This window comes from Dromaius novaehollandiae, chromosome 6 (assembly GCF_036370855.1).
Source record: "Dromaius novaehollandiae isolate bDroNov1 chromosome 6, bDroNov1.hap1, whole genome shotgun sequence".
Lineage (NCBI taxonomy): Eukaryota > Metazoa > Chordata > Aves > Casuariiformes > Dromaiidae > Dromaius > Dromaius novaehollandiae.
Window position 1 is genome coordinate 31,168,490 of NC_088103.1, and position 14,301 is coordinate 31,182,790.

At 37.1% G+C, this 14,301-nt stretch overlaps 1 long non-coding RNA gene across 1 annotated transcript in view; it reads left to right on the plus strand.

The window, feature by feature from the left end:
• LOC112979707 (uncharacterized) overlaps window positions 1–10,149 on the plus strand; it is a 59,301-nt gene extending 49,152 nt beyond the window's left edge. The window contains exon 7 of the long non-coding RNA XR_003258253.2: window positions 527–10,149. This is a non-coding gene — a long non-coding RNA (uncharacterized LOC112979707). The remainder of the gene's footprint in view (window positions 1–526) is intronic.
• Window positions 10,150–14,301: the final 4,152 nt, after the last annotated feature.

Genomic DNA, 14,301 nt, shown 5'->3' on the forward strand with positions numbered 1-14,301 from the left:
TTAAGGGAAAAAACTACAAGGCAGTGAAAAGTGCTCATAGATATTTAATAGATAAGCAAATTTTTCACACACTCTCTATATTCACACCTGACATGCATACAGTTATAAAACAGATTTTTCCTATGTGTGAACAGAATGCCGATAAATGCTGAACTTCAATTAAATCCCTGGTTATCTGGAGCTCTAAGCCTATTTGAATGCTGGACAAGATTCACTTTTAGGAGTTAAACACAGAGTACTCTGAGACATAATCAGTGCATCTCTGTAAGAACTCAGACTAGAAGATACTTAATTTTCATATTTCAGATAGCTTCTTTCCTTACTATTTGACCTCTTTAAACATAGTGGCATGGCAGCATATATGCCAGACCACCTCTTTATAGACACTTATATGTTTTTCTGTATTCTGATAATAAAAGATTGAATTTTCCCTAGAAGAGGATGAGGAAATATAGTCAGATCTGTTTAAAGCAGATAAGAAAGAGATGAAAATATTGGGATTTTTTTTTTCCTTTTGTTTTTCCAGATCTTATATTCCAGTGTTACAGCTTACCACAAAACCATCATTCAGCAACACATCTGGCTCCTCTCACTGTTTGCTGCAAGGTAACAAATAGAAGTCCACCAAAACAAATTTATCAACTAGGAATCACAGAAGCTTAACTTGACAAAGCAAAAAAAGATAGTGGAATTAAATGTAGAAATCAGGATTTGGATGTTTTTGCCAATGCTGAAGTAAATCTCTGATAAGTAAAATTCTGATTTTTTTTAATGCAAAGTTAAGATTCTGAAAATTAACTTGTAGAAAGAATGTGATTGCAAGGAGTTTGCGTTTCAGATCAACTGAGTTTTGAAATATTCATTATTTATCAGACATTGAGCAATGATAATATTGAAGAAACAACCTGCTCGTTCCAGGATAACTTCAGTACCTGCCCACAATTCATTCAAGACAGCTAAAGAAAATGGGGGAGCTTTCAGGATGCTTCACACTGAAGAACTAGATTGATAAAGTTTACAAAGTCTGCACAAGACTGCCATATGCAATGATTCAGAAACGGAGTCACACATTTCTATTCGTGAAGTCATTGTGAGAACAGGGATTAGGTGTTAGAGCATCAGACTCCAATCTGGCCCAGCACTTTCCGCTAATAGGGGTCACTTCTGTTCAGCTCCTGATGTGGTGTGCTTTTCTGTAGAATTGCCTTTGTCCCTTCACAGGAGATGTGCTTATCATCCGGCATTTTTCACACAGTTCGAGCTCTTTGGACAGAAGCAGCTATAGCATTTACTGTACTTCATGAATGTTACTCTTTGTGTGATTTTTACTGTATGATCTTTTCTGATTAGGCCACAAATATTCCCTTCTTTTTTTCCTCCAAGGGGCAGATTTACTGGAATCAAACTTGAAGGTAGTCTTTATACCTCTGAGAGAAGCTTCTCATGATGCAAGCAGCAATAGTTCCTGCAGGTAACTCCTGCTCATATGTTGGCATTTATAACCTAAACGAAAATTGGTATCTTTTTAATACCTGCAGTTGTATATTTGCACAACAAAATTTACAGCCCATGCCTCATATTTGCCCTCTCTTTAAGCCAGATAAATGGAAACCTACTTGGAGCTTTGTTGGAGCCACACTTTCAGCTCAGTTTCCCTTGCAGATGAAGTTACGTTCTGTAAGACAAAGAGGAAAACAGTTGTGGGGAAAAAAAGAACTTCTCTCAATCAGGGAGGTTACAGCTATACTGCTATTTAGAGGCAAGGCCAGATAATTGGGTAAAGCCTGCCCGGTTACTTCCTAGCCTGCCTCTGTGCATCCACATTGCCAAATGCAGGAGTGTCGTAGTTAGCCAACCAGGTAGTCACATTTATGTGGTCAGCCAAAACTCAGGCTGCCTAAAACCTCAGCTCTCCTTGAAGCATACAAGATCCGTTTAAGGACCATTTAGCCAAATTAGCATCATGGTGGCCCCTTGATGCTGTTGTAAAGGCAGGTAGCTCAGTCAGTCCATGCTGCTGGCTGCTGTGAGAACAATGTATTCTCCAAAGGGTAACATGAGCTCAAGTACCCATCTGACCCAAGTATATCTTAAAGTTTAAGCCTGGGGGGCAAGCCTGAGTTCATGCAAGGCATGTTTGGACATAGGAAAATGGGAAAACTGGTCCTCTGTAACCTCTAAATTAGCTGCATTTTCTGTCCTTATGCAGGCCTGGAAAACTTCATGGAATTTTCATGCTAAACTTTAAATCAGTGCAGTAAGCCCAGGTGGCCTGATTTTAGATGTGGTAATAATATAAGAAGACATGTGAGTTTCTTGATGTCCTATGATTTTGCTGGAAGTACTCTGTGCTGCTATAGTCTCAACTGTGACTGCATAAAATATATTGAAAATTGTTTGTATCAAAGGTAGTTATGAAACCAAGTCAGTAGTAGTTCATAGCAGTGACTGAGGAATTTATTCAAAAATGCTGTCAACAAATAATATTTATGTACCACCTGGGCATTGCTTTAACAATGTACCATTAAGGGTCTGGTTTTAGATGTGTAACTAAGAAGCCATTGGTATTTGCAATTGTGAAAATATTTTCTTCTGAAAAATTGGTGCAACTGTTTCAAGCATTTTCCATAAGAGCTAATTTTTGGTATACCATCCTGAGTAGCAATGTAGACACCAAAATAACTATGCAATGCAAATCTGTGTTACTTACACTCAGTTTACTACAGCTAGTTTGATGTGAAGAAGTAGTAATCCTGGTATGCAAATGTGTTTAGTTCAGTATTTATTCCATCTGATATTTCAATGGCATAATGTGACCATGCTAAATTAACTACTACAAACCATATCTCATAGGACTTTATATTGCATTTAATGTTTTTCCTATGATTCATGGGAACATTTAAATACTTTTCATATCCAGGCACCTGTGGGGAGACTTGTAATAGTAGCTTCTGAGATATGAAATCTGCTTACCTACAACTAGGAAAAAGGGTTTTCCTGATCTCTTCTAAATTCTTTAAGATAGAGAAAAGGCTTTGGGGGTTTTCCCCCCTTAAAGATAGACTGTAATTTTTGACAGAGCAATGTGTTAGCTCAGTTATCTTACAAAATTTTATAACTACCTCATTCCTGCTGTCCTTGATAATTAAAATTATCACCATCGGTTTCGTGAGCTTGTAAATGTGCAGGGATTTCTGCTGTATCTCATCCCACCAATTGTGTCTGCTAGCAGCTTCACGAAGCCATTGGAGGAAGGCCATGGCACTGATCTCACTATGTAGATATCTGTACTTTGTTAGAATTCACTTTTCCTAAACTGCAAACAGCATTAACTGTTCCTCTCTTACTTGCCTCCAGAGCATAGTCTTTTACTAAGCTGATGCCTATGAAAAAACTGCCTGAGACGGGCTATAGGAAGAACTGCTCTTGCTTTACAGCTGCAATATCCACAAGAGGAAGGGGACATTTCTGCTTTTTTGAAGCAATGTATATTAATAACTAATATATCATTTTTAAATGTGGAAGGTTTCATTTCAATAGTTAAATCAGCTGATAGTCTGTAGAAACAACAACTTTTTTTTTTTTTTTGCAAACCTGAATTTACTTATAACCAGGATATAACCAGACTGCCAGGCTGCTATGTTGAGAAAATATTCTGTTTTTTCTTCCTTCAAGCATCAGCAGTAGAAAACAGGGGAAAAAACAAAACAAACAAACAAACAAAAAACAGACCCACACATCATTAAGTCATGGTTCCATCAAATTCCCATTTATAACAAGTTTTGATGTGGCAAAAGTCAGTGTATGCAATGGAAATTACCCCAGTATGAAAACAGTGAACGTGATTTTTTCATTTCCTCCTTTTTCATCAAAACCATTGTGCCAGTGCAGAGTATAAGTATAAAATGTTATTGTATTGATTTGAGTTTCTCTACTATTCAATCAGCCACAAGGCAGCAATGTGTTGGAATGGGAGCAGGTCAGAGCATCAGGTATCCACTGTTTCTAATACTGCCTCTCCCAAAAGGAGGCCGATTTATGCCTAGAGCAACTGATCCACTTATTTTTCCCAGCTAAAACTGTATTGCTTAAATGAGTGTTTTTCAAACTCTGTACTGACAAAATTCTGGAATAACATTTAAGACTAGATCAAGTTTCAGATAAATGATTTCCCATCTTTTTGTGGATCTAGGGATACAAACTCCAGTCATTGTTCTTTTTCCAGTGAAAAGGTTCAAGAGGAAATTAAGGGGAGCCTACAGGTGCCAAGTTTTGTACTGAGTATAACTTGCTAAATGTCGAACAATGTCTAACAAGAGGAAGAGGCCATCAAGTAGTTTACATCCAAGTGTGAGTTGCCATAAAATTAGCATAATAGCTTTTGGATTCCTAACACCTTTCTACTTCAAAATCTGCTCATTTATTACAAAGAAACATTTGACACTATTTACATAGTGGTTACCATATCTTGGCTTGATACATTTCTCAAACTGTAAAAGCCTTGCTCTGTACACAGTATGTTTTCTGTATAGCCTACATTTTGCATAATTACATACTAATTAATGCCTTGTAAACAAAATATAGCAGTTTTATTCATTGCAGCGGAGATGACAACATTGTGTTGCTGCATTTGTTTTTTTTAGCCTGAAGCCATTAAAAAAATAGTTAATGGAACTTCATTTTTCAACCTGATATTTAATCCATGATAAATTTCCCCATTAAAGACCACTGCCATTCTTATATGACAGTACATGTAGCTGAGTGACGTAAGCCTCTGCCCTCTTGTGGCAGATCAGGTTGGTGAAGTAAGCTAATGATTAGGGAATGTTTTCTTTAACTCCAACAGTGTTTCTGTAAAATGGTATTAAGTTTTAAGGGCTCAGTTCTGCAGTCAGTGAAGTCTTAGTCTCCTCTCATAGTTTCCTAATGGAGCTAGGCCCATGGATAGAAGATGACTAGCCTTTCTGACTCAGCTCTGCCATTCAAACTCTGCTTTAAACACAGTATTTTAAAAGAAAAAAAGTCCCTGTGCCATGTTGATGGATAAAGCTCTGCTGGCAAAAGACTCTTTATACAGTCCCAACTTCTCTGCTAAGACTAAACAAGGTGGTTTGTCAGTGTGACCATCCTGGCACGCACTGTTTAAGCAGACAAATAATCAAATAGAGAACTAAGCTATAACAGTTCACACTCATCTTCTACAGACACTACAGAGAGTTAACGGAAGGGTTAATTAATCAAGATATACTTCAATGCAAAAGTTAATCAGAGAATACTGGTGAATGAATGTAGTTGTGTTGCAGGGAGCCTAGGGAGTATACACTTGGGCAAGGAAGAAACTTTTTCCTTCTTTGTTGCCCTGGCAGCAGAGTATTTTTCAATGATACTTTCAAGGTACTTGCTGATCCGTGCAGTTTCTTATTTTGAGATTCTGACATAGTTTGTGGGTGGCTCACGGTGAAAAGAGGAGGAATGATAATAAGAAAGAGGAGAGGGGCACAGTTATGAGCAGAAGTAGAGGGGTCATGAGAATTTTATGGAGACAAGCTAATAAGCTCTGGGTATATCAGAAGCCTCAGGAGGTGGCAATAAATGAGTGATAATGGTTAGAATCTAGAAGTACAGAAAAATATAGCTAAGGGAGACTTGATGTCAGGTTTTGCTGGTCTGTGCAGAGCTACTCTTCTAATTCACTCCTGGAAACAGATCATAGGGGTCTTCTTAACTCCAATTCAGTATAATAAAAGGCTGACAGACTTTCTGAGGGAAGAGACAAATTGTGTGTAAGAAAACTCTCCAGGTTCAGCAAGTAGAAAAATAAGCTCAAGCTAAGTATAATGTTGTAGTAATGTATTTATAATCTCAGAAATCTGTGATATAAATTAAGGGTAAATTTGAACTACAGCAGTGGAGTCGGTTTTGATCTTGTATTCGATGCCTTAAGATCAGAAATCTCATCTGTTTAACTTAATGAGAAAAATGTGATACTCATTTAGCAGTTGACAGTTCTTCTCTGTAATGGTAATCCACACAGATTTAAGGGTCTGTCACCTAGTTTTTGAGCTCAGTAGTGCAGAGATCTCTTCCCTTAGATGCTATACTGCCCACAAGGTACTATGATGCGCTCCATATTTAAATACTACCAGATGTATCCACCATAAGAAAACCATATGGCATTCAGATATCAGGCTGCCAGAGAGCAATTGGTTGTAAACAATGTAGCACTTAAAACAACTTTTCACTTGTGGTGAAAACCACAAGAATAAAAAGTAAAAATAGGAAAGTAAAATAAATTAGTTCTTTAAGTTTGAAAGGCCAGATGAACAATGTAATAGTGTTTGTCTGCTTGTAATGCAGTATCTATTGAATGCCCTAGCTAGTCAGTTCCAGGGAATATTCTAGGAATCAATGGGATATCAATTCTGTTGATTTTGGGACATATCAGGAAAAAACAACAACAAAAGGGAGGACGATGGAGCTTCTACCATGTGTTTGGCAGAATCTCAGCTTTGGTATTTCTGCAGTAATGGATGGCACCTTTCCTATCCAACCTTGTCCATCCCCCTTATAGAGTTTAAGATGCTGATGTCTTGACAGCTAAATCACTTATCTCCCAAACAAATAATAACAGAGGAGAGAAGGGTGGGTACACAAAGACTGAAAATACTGTGTTTCCCTTTTCTGGGAGTGAAAGAAGATGGGGAAACACAGACTTTATCATGGAATGAAGAGCTTTCTGGGAATGGTAGCAAGCACCATAGGAAATGGTGGCCCTTTCTGTGAGTGGGCAGGGGGTGCACAGAGCCCCAGGAGAATGTGAAACCCTGTGTGGGGCAGTGATGGGGTGGCCTGTGACAGAGGCAGTGTGCACTGAGAGCCCTAGCTGAAGGAAGAAAGGTGGAGGTGGGAGTGAAGGTTGCACCTGGGAGGTTCTTGTAGAGGCCCAGGCATGAGAGTAACTAGGGAAGCTGCGAAGAGAGGTGAATGGGAGAGCAGAAGAAAGCCAGGGATCACTGGTGTCTGCAGTGAACTTGGCCTGACAGAAACTATTAAGTGTAGAGTTCCCTCATGCATTTAATTGCAAATTTAAAAATAAACATTGTGGATTAGCATCCATGTAGTTGTGAGCATATTTGTTACTAAATCCCACTTCTCCGTGTCCTTTGTGTACTGCTACCATGAACAGACAGCCTAACATTTCTCAAACATCTGTTTTGAAAGACTTCAGAATATTTGCTTACAGTGGCATGTATTTAACATTTAAGCACTTTCAGCAGCTCTTTGAAACAATTAGCTCATAATGAGCAGCTTCCATGCTAGCAAACTATACTAAAATGCTTATTAAAAACTTTAAAATGTTAAGGCTCTGACTTTAACAAGAAAAAGGCCACACAATCATCAGCTCACTCTGGAGAGTCATTTTGAGGTGTTGTTTCTACAAAGCAGAAAATAATTGATGCAAGGAAGTTCTATTTCACAGTACGCTTTGGTGCCAGGACAACGCACATCAAAGCCTGCTGAGGGTGAGTGCTTTGTGATAAATCCCTGAAGCATCGCATGAACAGAGCTTTAAGATGATACATCATAAAGTTCTTCGAGATTTTCTTGGGCTTCTTCGTAAATCTGTATTTCACTTCCTTCAGTATCATCAGGCTCCAGGTGCTGCCTAGACAACCTAGCAGTAAAAAGTAGTTTCACAAGGCCCTCAAGCCAGGGAAAAGGGAAGACAGGGAATGTGCTTCTTGGCACCAGCTGTTCCAGATGGAAGGGGCTGGCAGCTAGGTCTCGTTATAGGAGTAGACCATCAAAAATAAGAACTTGGGTCATGAGTGGGGCTTTTCCTTGTGGAAGACATGTGCTGTTCTTGAGTAGACAGTACTCACTGACCAAAGAATTTTGTGGTCAGTATTTGAGAACTCTGACTTCCTGAAGCAGTCCTTCAACAAGGTTTCATTGTGGAGATCCCTGCCAGGATTTAAAGAAAAAAAAAATTAAGGTTCAGCTTTGATGCTCCAACCCTTTAGTTAGCTGAACAAAAAGATTGATAATGTTTTTCCTTGAACTACTTCAAGAAATATAGAAATGAAAATAAATGCAAAAAGAAATCTCTCCTTCTTTCCCCATAAACTTTAGGAGTGTTTATTTTTGCCCTGAAATGTAAATTCTTCTAATCTAAATGAACCTAATCTGTAGCTTGCAATTTCTGGTGACTGCAAAATGGAAAACTACCTAAAGGGGACTTACTACAGCTTATTGCAACTATTCTATTGAAGGTATTAAGTTGTTTCACATCAAATATGCATAAGAGGAAGTTACTACAAATTTAGAAAACAATGCTATGAAAAATATATGGAGTGCATGTACGTAACTGTTTTTAAATTATATATATTTTTAAATCCATACCTCTGCATGCTTAAAACTGAATGTAGATTTTCAGGACCTCGGTGTCTAGAAGGCCCATGCAACACTATGTTTCCATTGTGCTGGAGACTGTGCAATTGCATAGTATGAAATGTTCATCCTGTGAAGAGCTGATACTTTAAATAGACAAGAGTAGCTAAGAAAAGCTTATTATTTGGGTATTATAGATGAAGAAGGGAGGGCCAGATAGACTAAATGTACTCTGTAAGGCCACATGGCTTTCTAGCCAAACTAAGAAATAAAGCTTGATCACACACTCTGTCTTCTGTAAATGTTGTTACTTTGGTGATTTACTCAATAAAAATCACTGAAAGCCTTAAAAACAGGAATGAAGTCTCAGTATTCTTCAGCAGAGTGTACAGTTTGGTACTTGAACCCAGTATGTTTCCTGATGTAATCAATGGAAGCTTTAGCATTCTCTGAAGTAAGAGCAGGATTTCAGCCATTCTGTTTGTATTATTAATGTGCTAATCTTCTTTGAAAAGAAATGAAGGGTTTTCCATTACAGAACTTTGTTGATTGTTAAGACTGATATACGTCTTTGTCAGTGGTGAACCTGCCCCAATACCAGGGCCAGATTCCTCTGTTAAAAGTATCTTTAAGATTCCCCTCTGCATTTTTTTTTTACAGTTTTCAGCAGGACAGTGCTCCCACTAACATGAACCAATTTTTGCCATGACTTCAGTGGCTTTATGTGTGTAGTTTACACACTTCTCTGCAACATCCTATATCTTGGTTCTATTTGTCTTATGAATATGAATTGCTGTCCCATAGATGATCTTCTGTGCTATTGAAAGATATTACATTTATGAGCAAGCAATGAATACTTGGAGATGTTAGTTGGTAGGGAAAAACCTAGGATGTAGCTATTTGGAAATGCCTTCCTTTTTCCTACATGCTCAGACACATTTGGAACGCTGTTATAAAATACGCTTTGAGAGTCACAGTGATAAAATGTTCCTTTCAGATGCTGTAAATAGACAAAAGAATTCTTGCAAATCATGATGATTTTGAAGACATAAATCAAATAACCAATGCATCTTTAGTATACCTTGTTTTCTGTGATTATCCACACAATTACCATAATTGCCCATTGTATTCAATGCATTTTAGTAATATTCTAATAACTATTGTTTTCCTGAAAAATGTTGTATTTCTAGTCATTGTCAACAGATAGCATATGTGCTTGGCATCATAAGTTATATATCATATCAAAGAAAAATATCGCTTTATCCCTTGCTAGCTTTGCTAATTATTGAAAAAAATTACTTTTTAAAAATGTCTATTTTACATATTGCATTAGATTATGATTTTGCATGTATCATTGAACTAATGTCTGTGAATAAACTGAGCAAAATTACCCAAATTAGAAGTTGACCAAAATACTCATTGAATATATTTACTTTCAGCTTTGATGCCTGCTTCCACAGCAGAGAGAAAAATAAGACCTTGGGCTTCAGTCATATTCAGCAAAAATTCTGAGCTTCATTTTTCTTCCACTGCTAGGCATGTCTAGATGAGCTTTTACAGGTAAACCTGAGTTCAGTCTGCCTGTACTCTGAGCCAACATGAGCCAGTTCTCACCAACTATGAGCTATCCAGCAGGTATATGCATTCAGTAGCATGACACCAAGCACAGCTAAAATACCCTACATCACAGCAATGTATGGCTCTAATCAGCTCAGAACAGAGGCAGGCTGAAGTTCCATCTGCTGGTAAAATTGTATCTTCTATTAGCATCATTTGATTTAGTGTTTCATTCAGTAGCCTTGGGCTCAACCTTTTAGTTAGTTGTAATCAGTAGACTTCCATTTCCCTTGTTGGGAATTTTTCATTTAGAGACCTCTGGGTACATCGGACAAGCCTGCCTATCCAAAACTCAAACATCTAGAGACAAAACAGTAAAATTACACTTTTATTTCTTACAGTTATGACTTTTAAGGATGTTTAGTATAGTTTGAACAAATAGTTTACAGATGAGGTACATGCAAAACTCTCATCACCTTTAGTGGCAGTTCTGATGAATAATGGATACAGCATAGAAGGCCTATAGATTTTTGTTGTCTTGCTTTGGAACTATTTTAGAACAGTTGCTGTTTAAAAGAGCGGTATAGCATAAGCTTTCAGAAAAGTTGCAGATGATGCACCAAAATTATGCTTCCCAAACCGTCTTTGATCCCCAGTGACACATGACTGCACATGTTGTTGAAACTCTAGAATGTTTTCTGTGGACAACTGATGTGAGTAAGACTGTGCAAATGTTTCTTGGAAGCAAACACAAAAAATTTACCTTAGTATTATTTGCCCCAAATATACTATTTTAAAAGAGCAAAACTGAGCTATGGAATAACTGAAGAAAATTTTTAGGAGAGTTTTTCTATGCTTGTGATATCTTGTTTGTAGAATAACAAGACACAGGTTATGTAAAAGATAGCTCATGAAAAGCGGTTTGCTGCACCAAATGAAATTTTGAAAAGGTATCTCAGGTTTTGATGTCTCAAATACTGGATATTTTGTGTAAGAACATTTTTAGGGTGTGAGTTCCCCATCAACATTAACTGCAATTTAAGAGGATAAACCACTCTGAAAAAGTGGTCTGAAAAAAGGCCCAAATTTGCATAAGTTGGACACCTCAAAATTGAAGGCATATTTTTAAATCTTGGTAATTATCTGGTAATGACCATAGAGTTAATATGCAATTAAGTCTATCTACAAAAACTTCTGAGGCAAATGGATTCATTATTTTCTGTGTTAATCCGCATGGTAGCAGTTGCCTATGAAAAATCATGTCTTAGTAGCAGAGGATTTATTTTGTTCATATGCCTTTTGTTTTGTTCTTAGAACATAATGTGGTGCCTAAAACCAAAGGAATACAATTATTCTTTGTTTTAGGGGGGTGAGGTCTAATTAACAAATAGTCTCCAATAGTCTTGCAGGCACAGCTGTGGAAGAATTGACTGTGACATGAGCTGTGTATCCCAAACTGAAGACAGGGTTGCTCGGTAGAAGCTTAGGTTTATTATTTGAGAGTAGAATCCACAACAATACAGATAATTAACATCAGAAGAATATAGATGCCATTATTTTCTTGTTTGAAGTATTTCTTTTCTTGAAAAATATGTCAATTTGTTCTTTTAAAGTATGTCAACTGTTCTTTTAAAGACTAAAATCATTACAGGGCAAGCTTCTTTGATGGGTTACAGTCCAAGAGAAATAGATTCTATTTAGTTAAACATATCCCATAGTGCTCTGCTATGTTAAAATGACCCAAATAATGTATATATTTACCAAGACAACATCTAACTGAAATATCACATGCTATCCCAAAGAGAACAAATAATCAACAAGCTAAATGAGGTCAAGGGCCACCTTTCTTATTGTTAATTACTGCTATGCACTCAGTTCTCCACCTGGAAAATGTGTATATTTCCTTGTTCACCTCTTTTCTGGTCTTTCCTAGTTAGGCTGTTTTAGGCTAGGACAGTTTGGCTCAAGGTAGGAGACAACAATCTTTGATTACATGATGCAAATTTTAAACACTTCAGTCAAATGCTTTCAATCTTCTCTATCATTTGGCAATGCTAAAGGCCCAGTTAAGTTCTACAAATGCAGGAGCAGATGTGAGAGATCCATTTAATGATACATGTTTAAACAATTGAATATGTTTTCTAGAGTAAAGCAGGACTCTGAGGAGATGAGAACTTTGTATTCTGTGAGGTATTAAGGGAGTCATGGCAGACTGTCTTCCAGGCTACTATAAAATGGAGTCTATCAAGTAGTTTTGAAAGCTGAACAAAGTGTAAGTAGCTTGCTTACAAGTATTGTAAGTATTTTTTTTTCATAAGTTTATATTTAAGAACCTTTTACATTTCCTCAGATTCATTTAACCTGAAATGACTACATATGTGAAAATGAAGGCCAACTGATTTTTTACACTAAAATAAATCATTTGCATTTAAGATATATTTCTTCATTTTTAACCCTGGGCATTTCATTTTAAATGCTTTTCTCCTTGAGTGTCAGCTGCTACCAAGCCTTTTTTTCCTGCCAAAGACTTCAAGTTTTGAGCCTGTGGAGTAAAACTGTTGGTTTAAAATTTAATTAAATAACTGTTAACCCAACCATGCAGATAAAGGGGGAAATTTAAATGCTTTTGTGGCCTGAACTCTACAGACATGTAGAGATAAACAGAAGGGAACACATAAAAGATGGAGTGAATAAGATAAGGGTAAGGGATAAGATTATTGTAAACATAATCATCTATCAGTTAGCCTCTGTTTCATTGGACTGATTGATATGGCTTTACATTTCCCTTTGAAAACAGGGGATTTACCCTGTTCTTTGCATTACTCTCTTATATCTTTCACTGTCATCTCTTAAATCATAATGAACATTTTACCTGATAAAAGGATAATGACCATTACCCAATGTCTGGATAAATAAAATCCCTGCCTATCATCTTCTGAGCATGAACAAAGTTAAGTTGAACTGCAACGTTAAAAATAAATAAATAAATAAATAAATAGGTAAGGTATTTCTTATTTCTTGACAGACAGCTTTGCTCCCATTTTCCTGCTCATGAAAAAGAGAGAAAATCATTTGCCAAAGAAGCCTAAATTGGAATTGTGGTCTCTCTGGCACAGTTGCAAGGATCCTTCATATTTTTACAGTCCTTATGAAGGGCCAAGTACAGTCCATCACTGTGGTCCCTAGAGTTCATGGGTTAACTTCCATCACTTCCTGCATTCCTGGCTTCTCCACAAGGTAGGTGGAATTGGAGCTATGGATTTGTATCAGCTTCCCTTATGACAGTCAGAAGAATTGACCTGATTTCATGGAGTGTGCTTCCCCATTCTAGAAGTTTGTGCATCTGCCATCGTTGTTGTAGCAGCACTGAGAAGAATATGTCTCCTTTCCTGCAAGGCTCTGTGTAAAATGATGTCCAGCAGTGCTCCCAACATGGACCAGTGATAGCAAGGAATGGTATGGCCTCCTGTAAAGTATTTTGACATGAGTGTATTTCTTCACATTTGCTGTAACACATTACCTGAATGATCTTCTGGAACAACAGTGGCAATGGTGGCAGCTTTTTAGCCATCTTATCTGAAGTCTGTTCAAAACAGGTTTAAGAGTAAGTGATGAAGCTGTAATAATCTAATGACTTATCTACATGATTATTACTACTATTGGTAAAGAACAGATTAAGAAAAAATTCTATCATAGACAAATTTAATGAGCCAGTTAAGGTTATTCAGTGTTACTACATCAATCAGGCTGACTGTATATGAAATTCTTTTTCCATGAATATTTTTCAGCCTGAAGAATAATCAGTTATGCAATGATGTAGGCTGACTAACCATTCCATATATCCTCCCTTACAGGGTAAGCCTACTGTTTTAACTCTCTCCCATTGAAGACATCATGCAATCTGGTGTTCAATAATATAGTAGATGATAACCTCAAGCCATGAATCACAGCTGAAACTCTATACAGTTGCTTCAAAATAAAGGATTTTAATATATGATGAATGGTATTTACGGTTTGAATAATATCATTGGTGTGAATAGCAACTTACACCCATAAAAAACTGACAGGTTTCTGTCCTGAGTTTACAATCTAATACTCAAAATAGTAGGAAGGTTCAGTTTCCTTCTTGACTTGAGAACCTTTCTAGAATTACTGTAGAATAAATGATTGGCAGCTGTGAACTGGAAGGAAATAAATACATTGAGGAGTTGTGTTGACACACTGTAGTATATAAGAGTAAAACTATTGATGCAGTGCAAAAGATAGGTCTCCCTGAGGTCAATGGGAATTTTGCTACTGGGTTCTACTTTGCCAAGATTTCACTGTCAGTACACACAGTTTGGCTATTTTTAT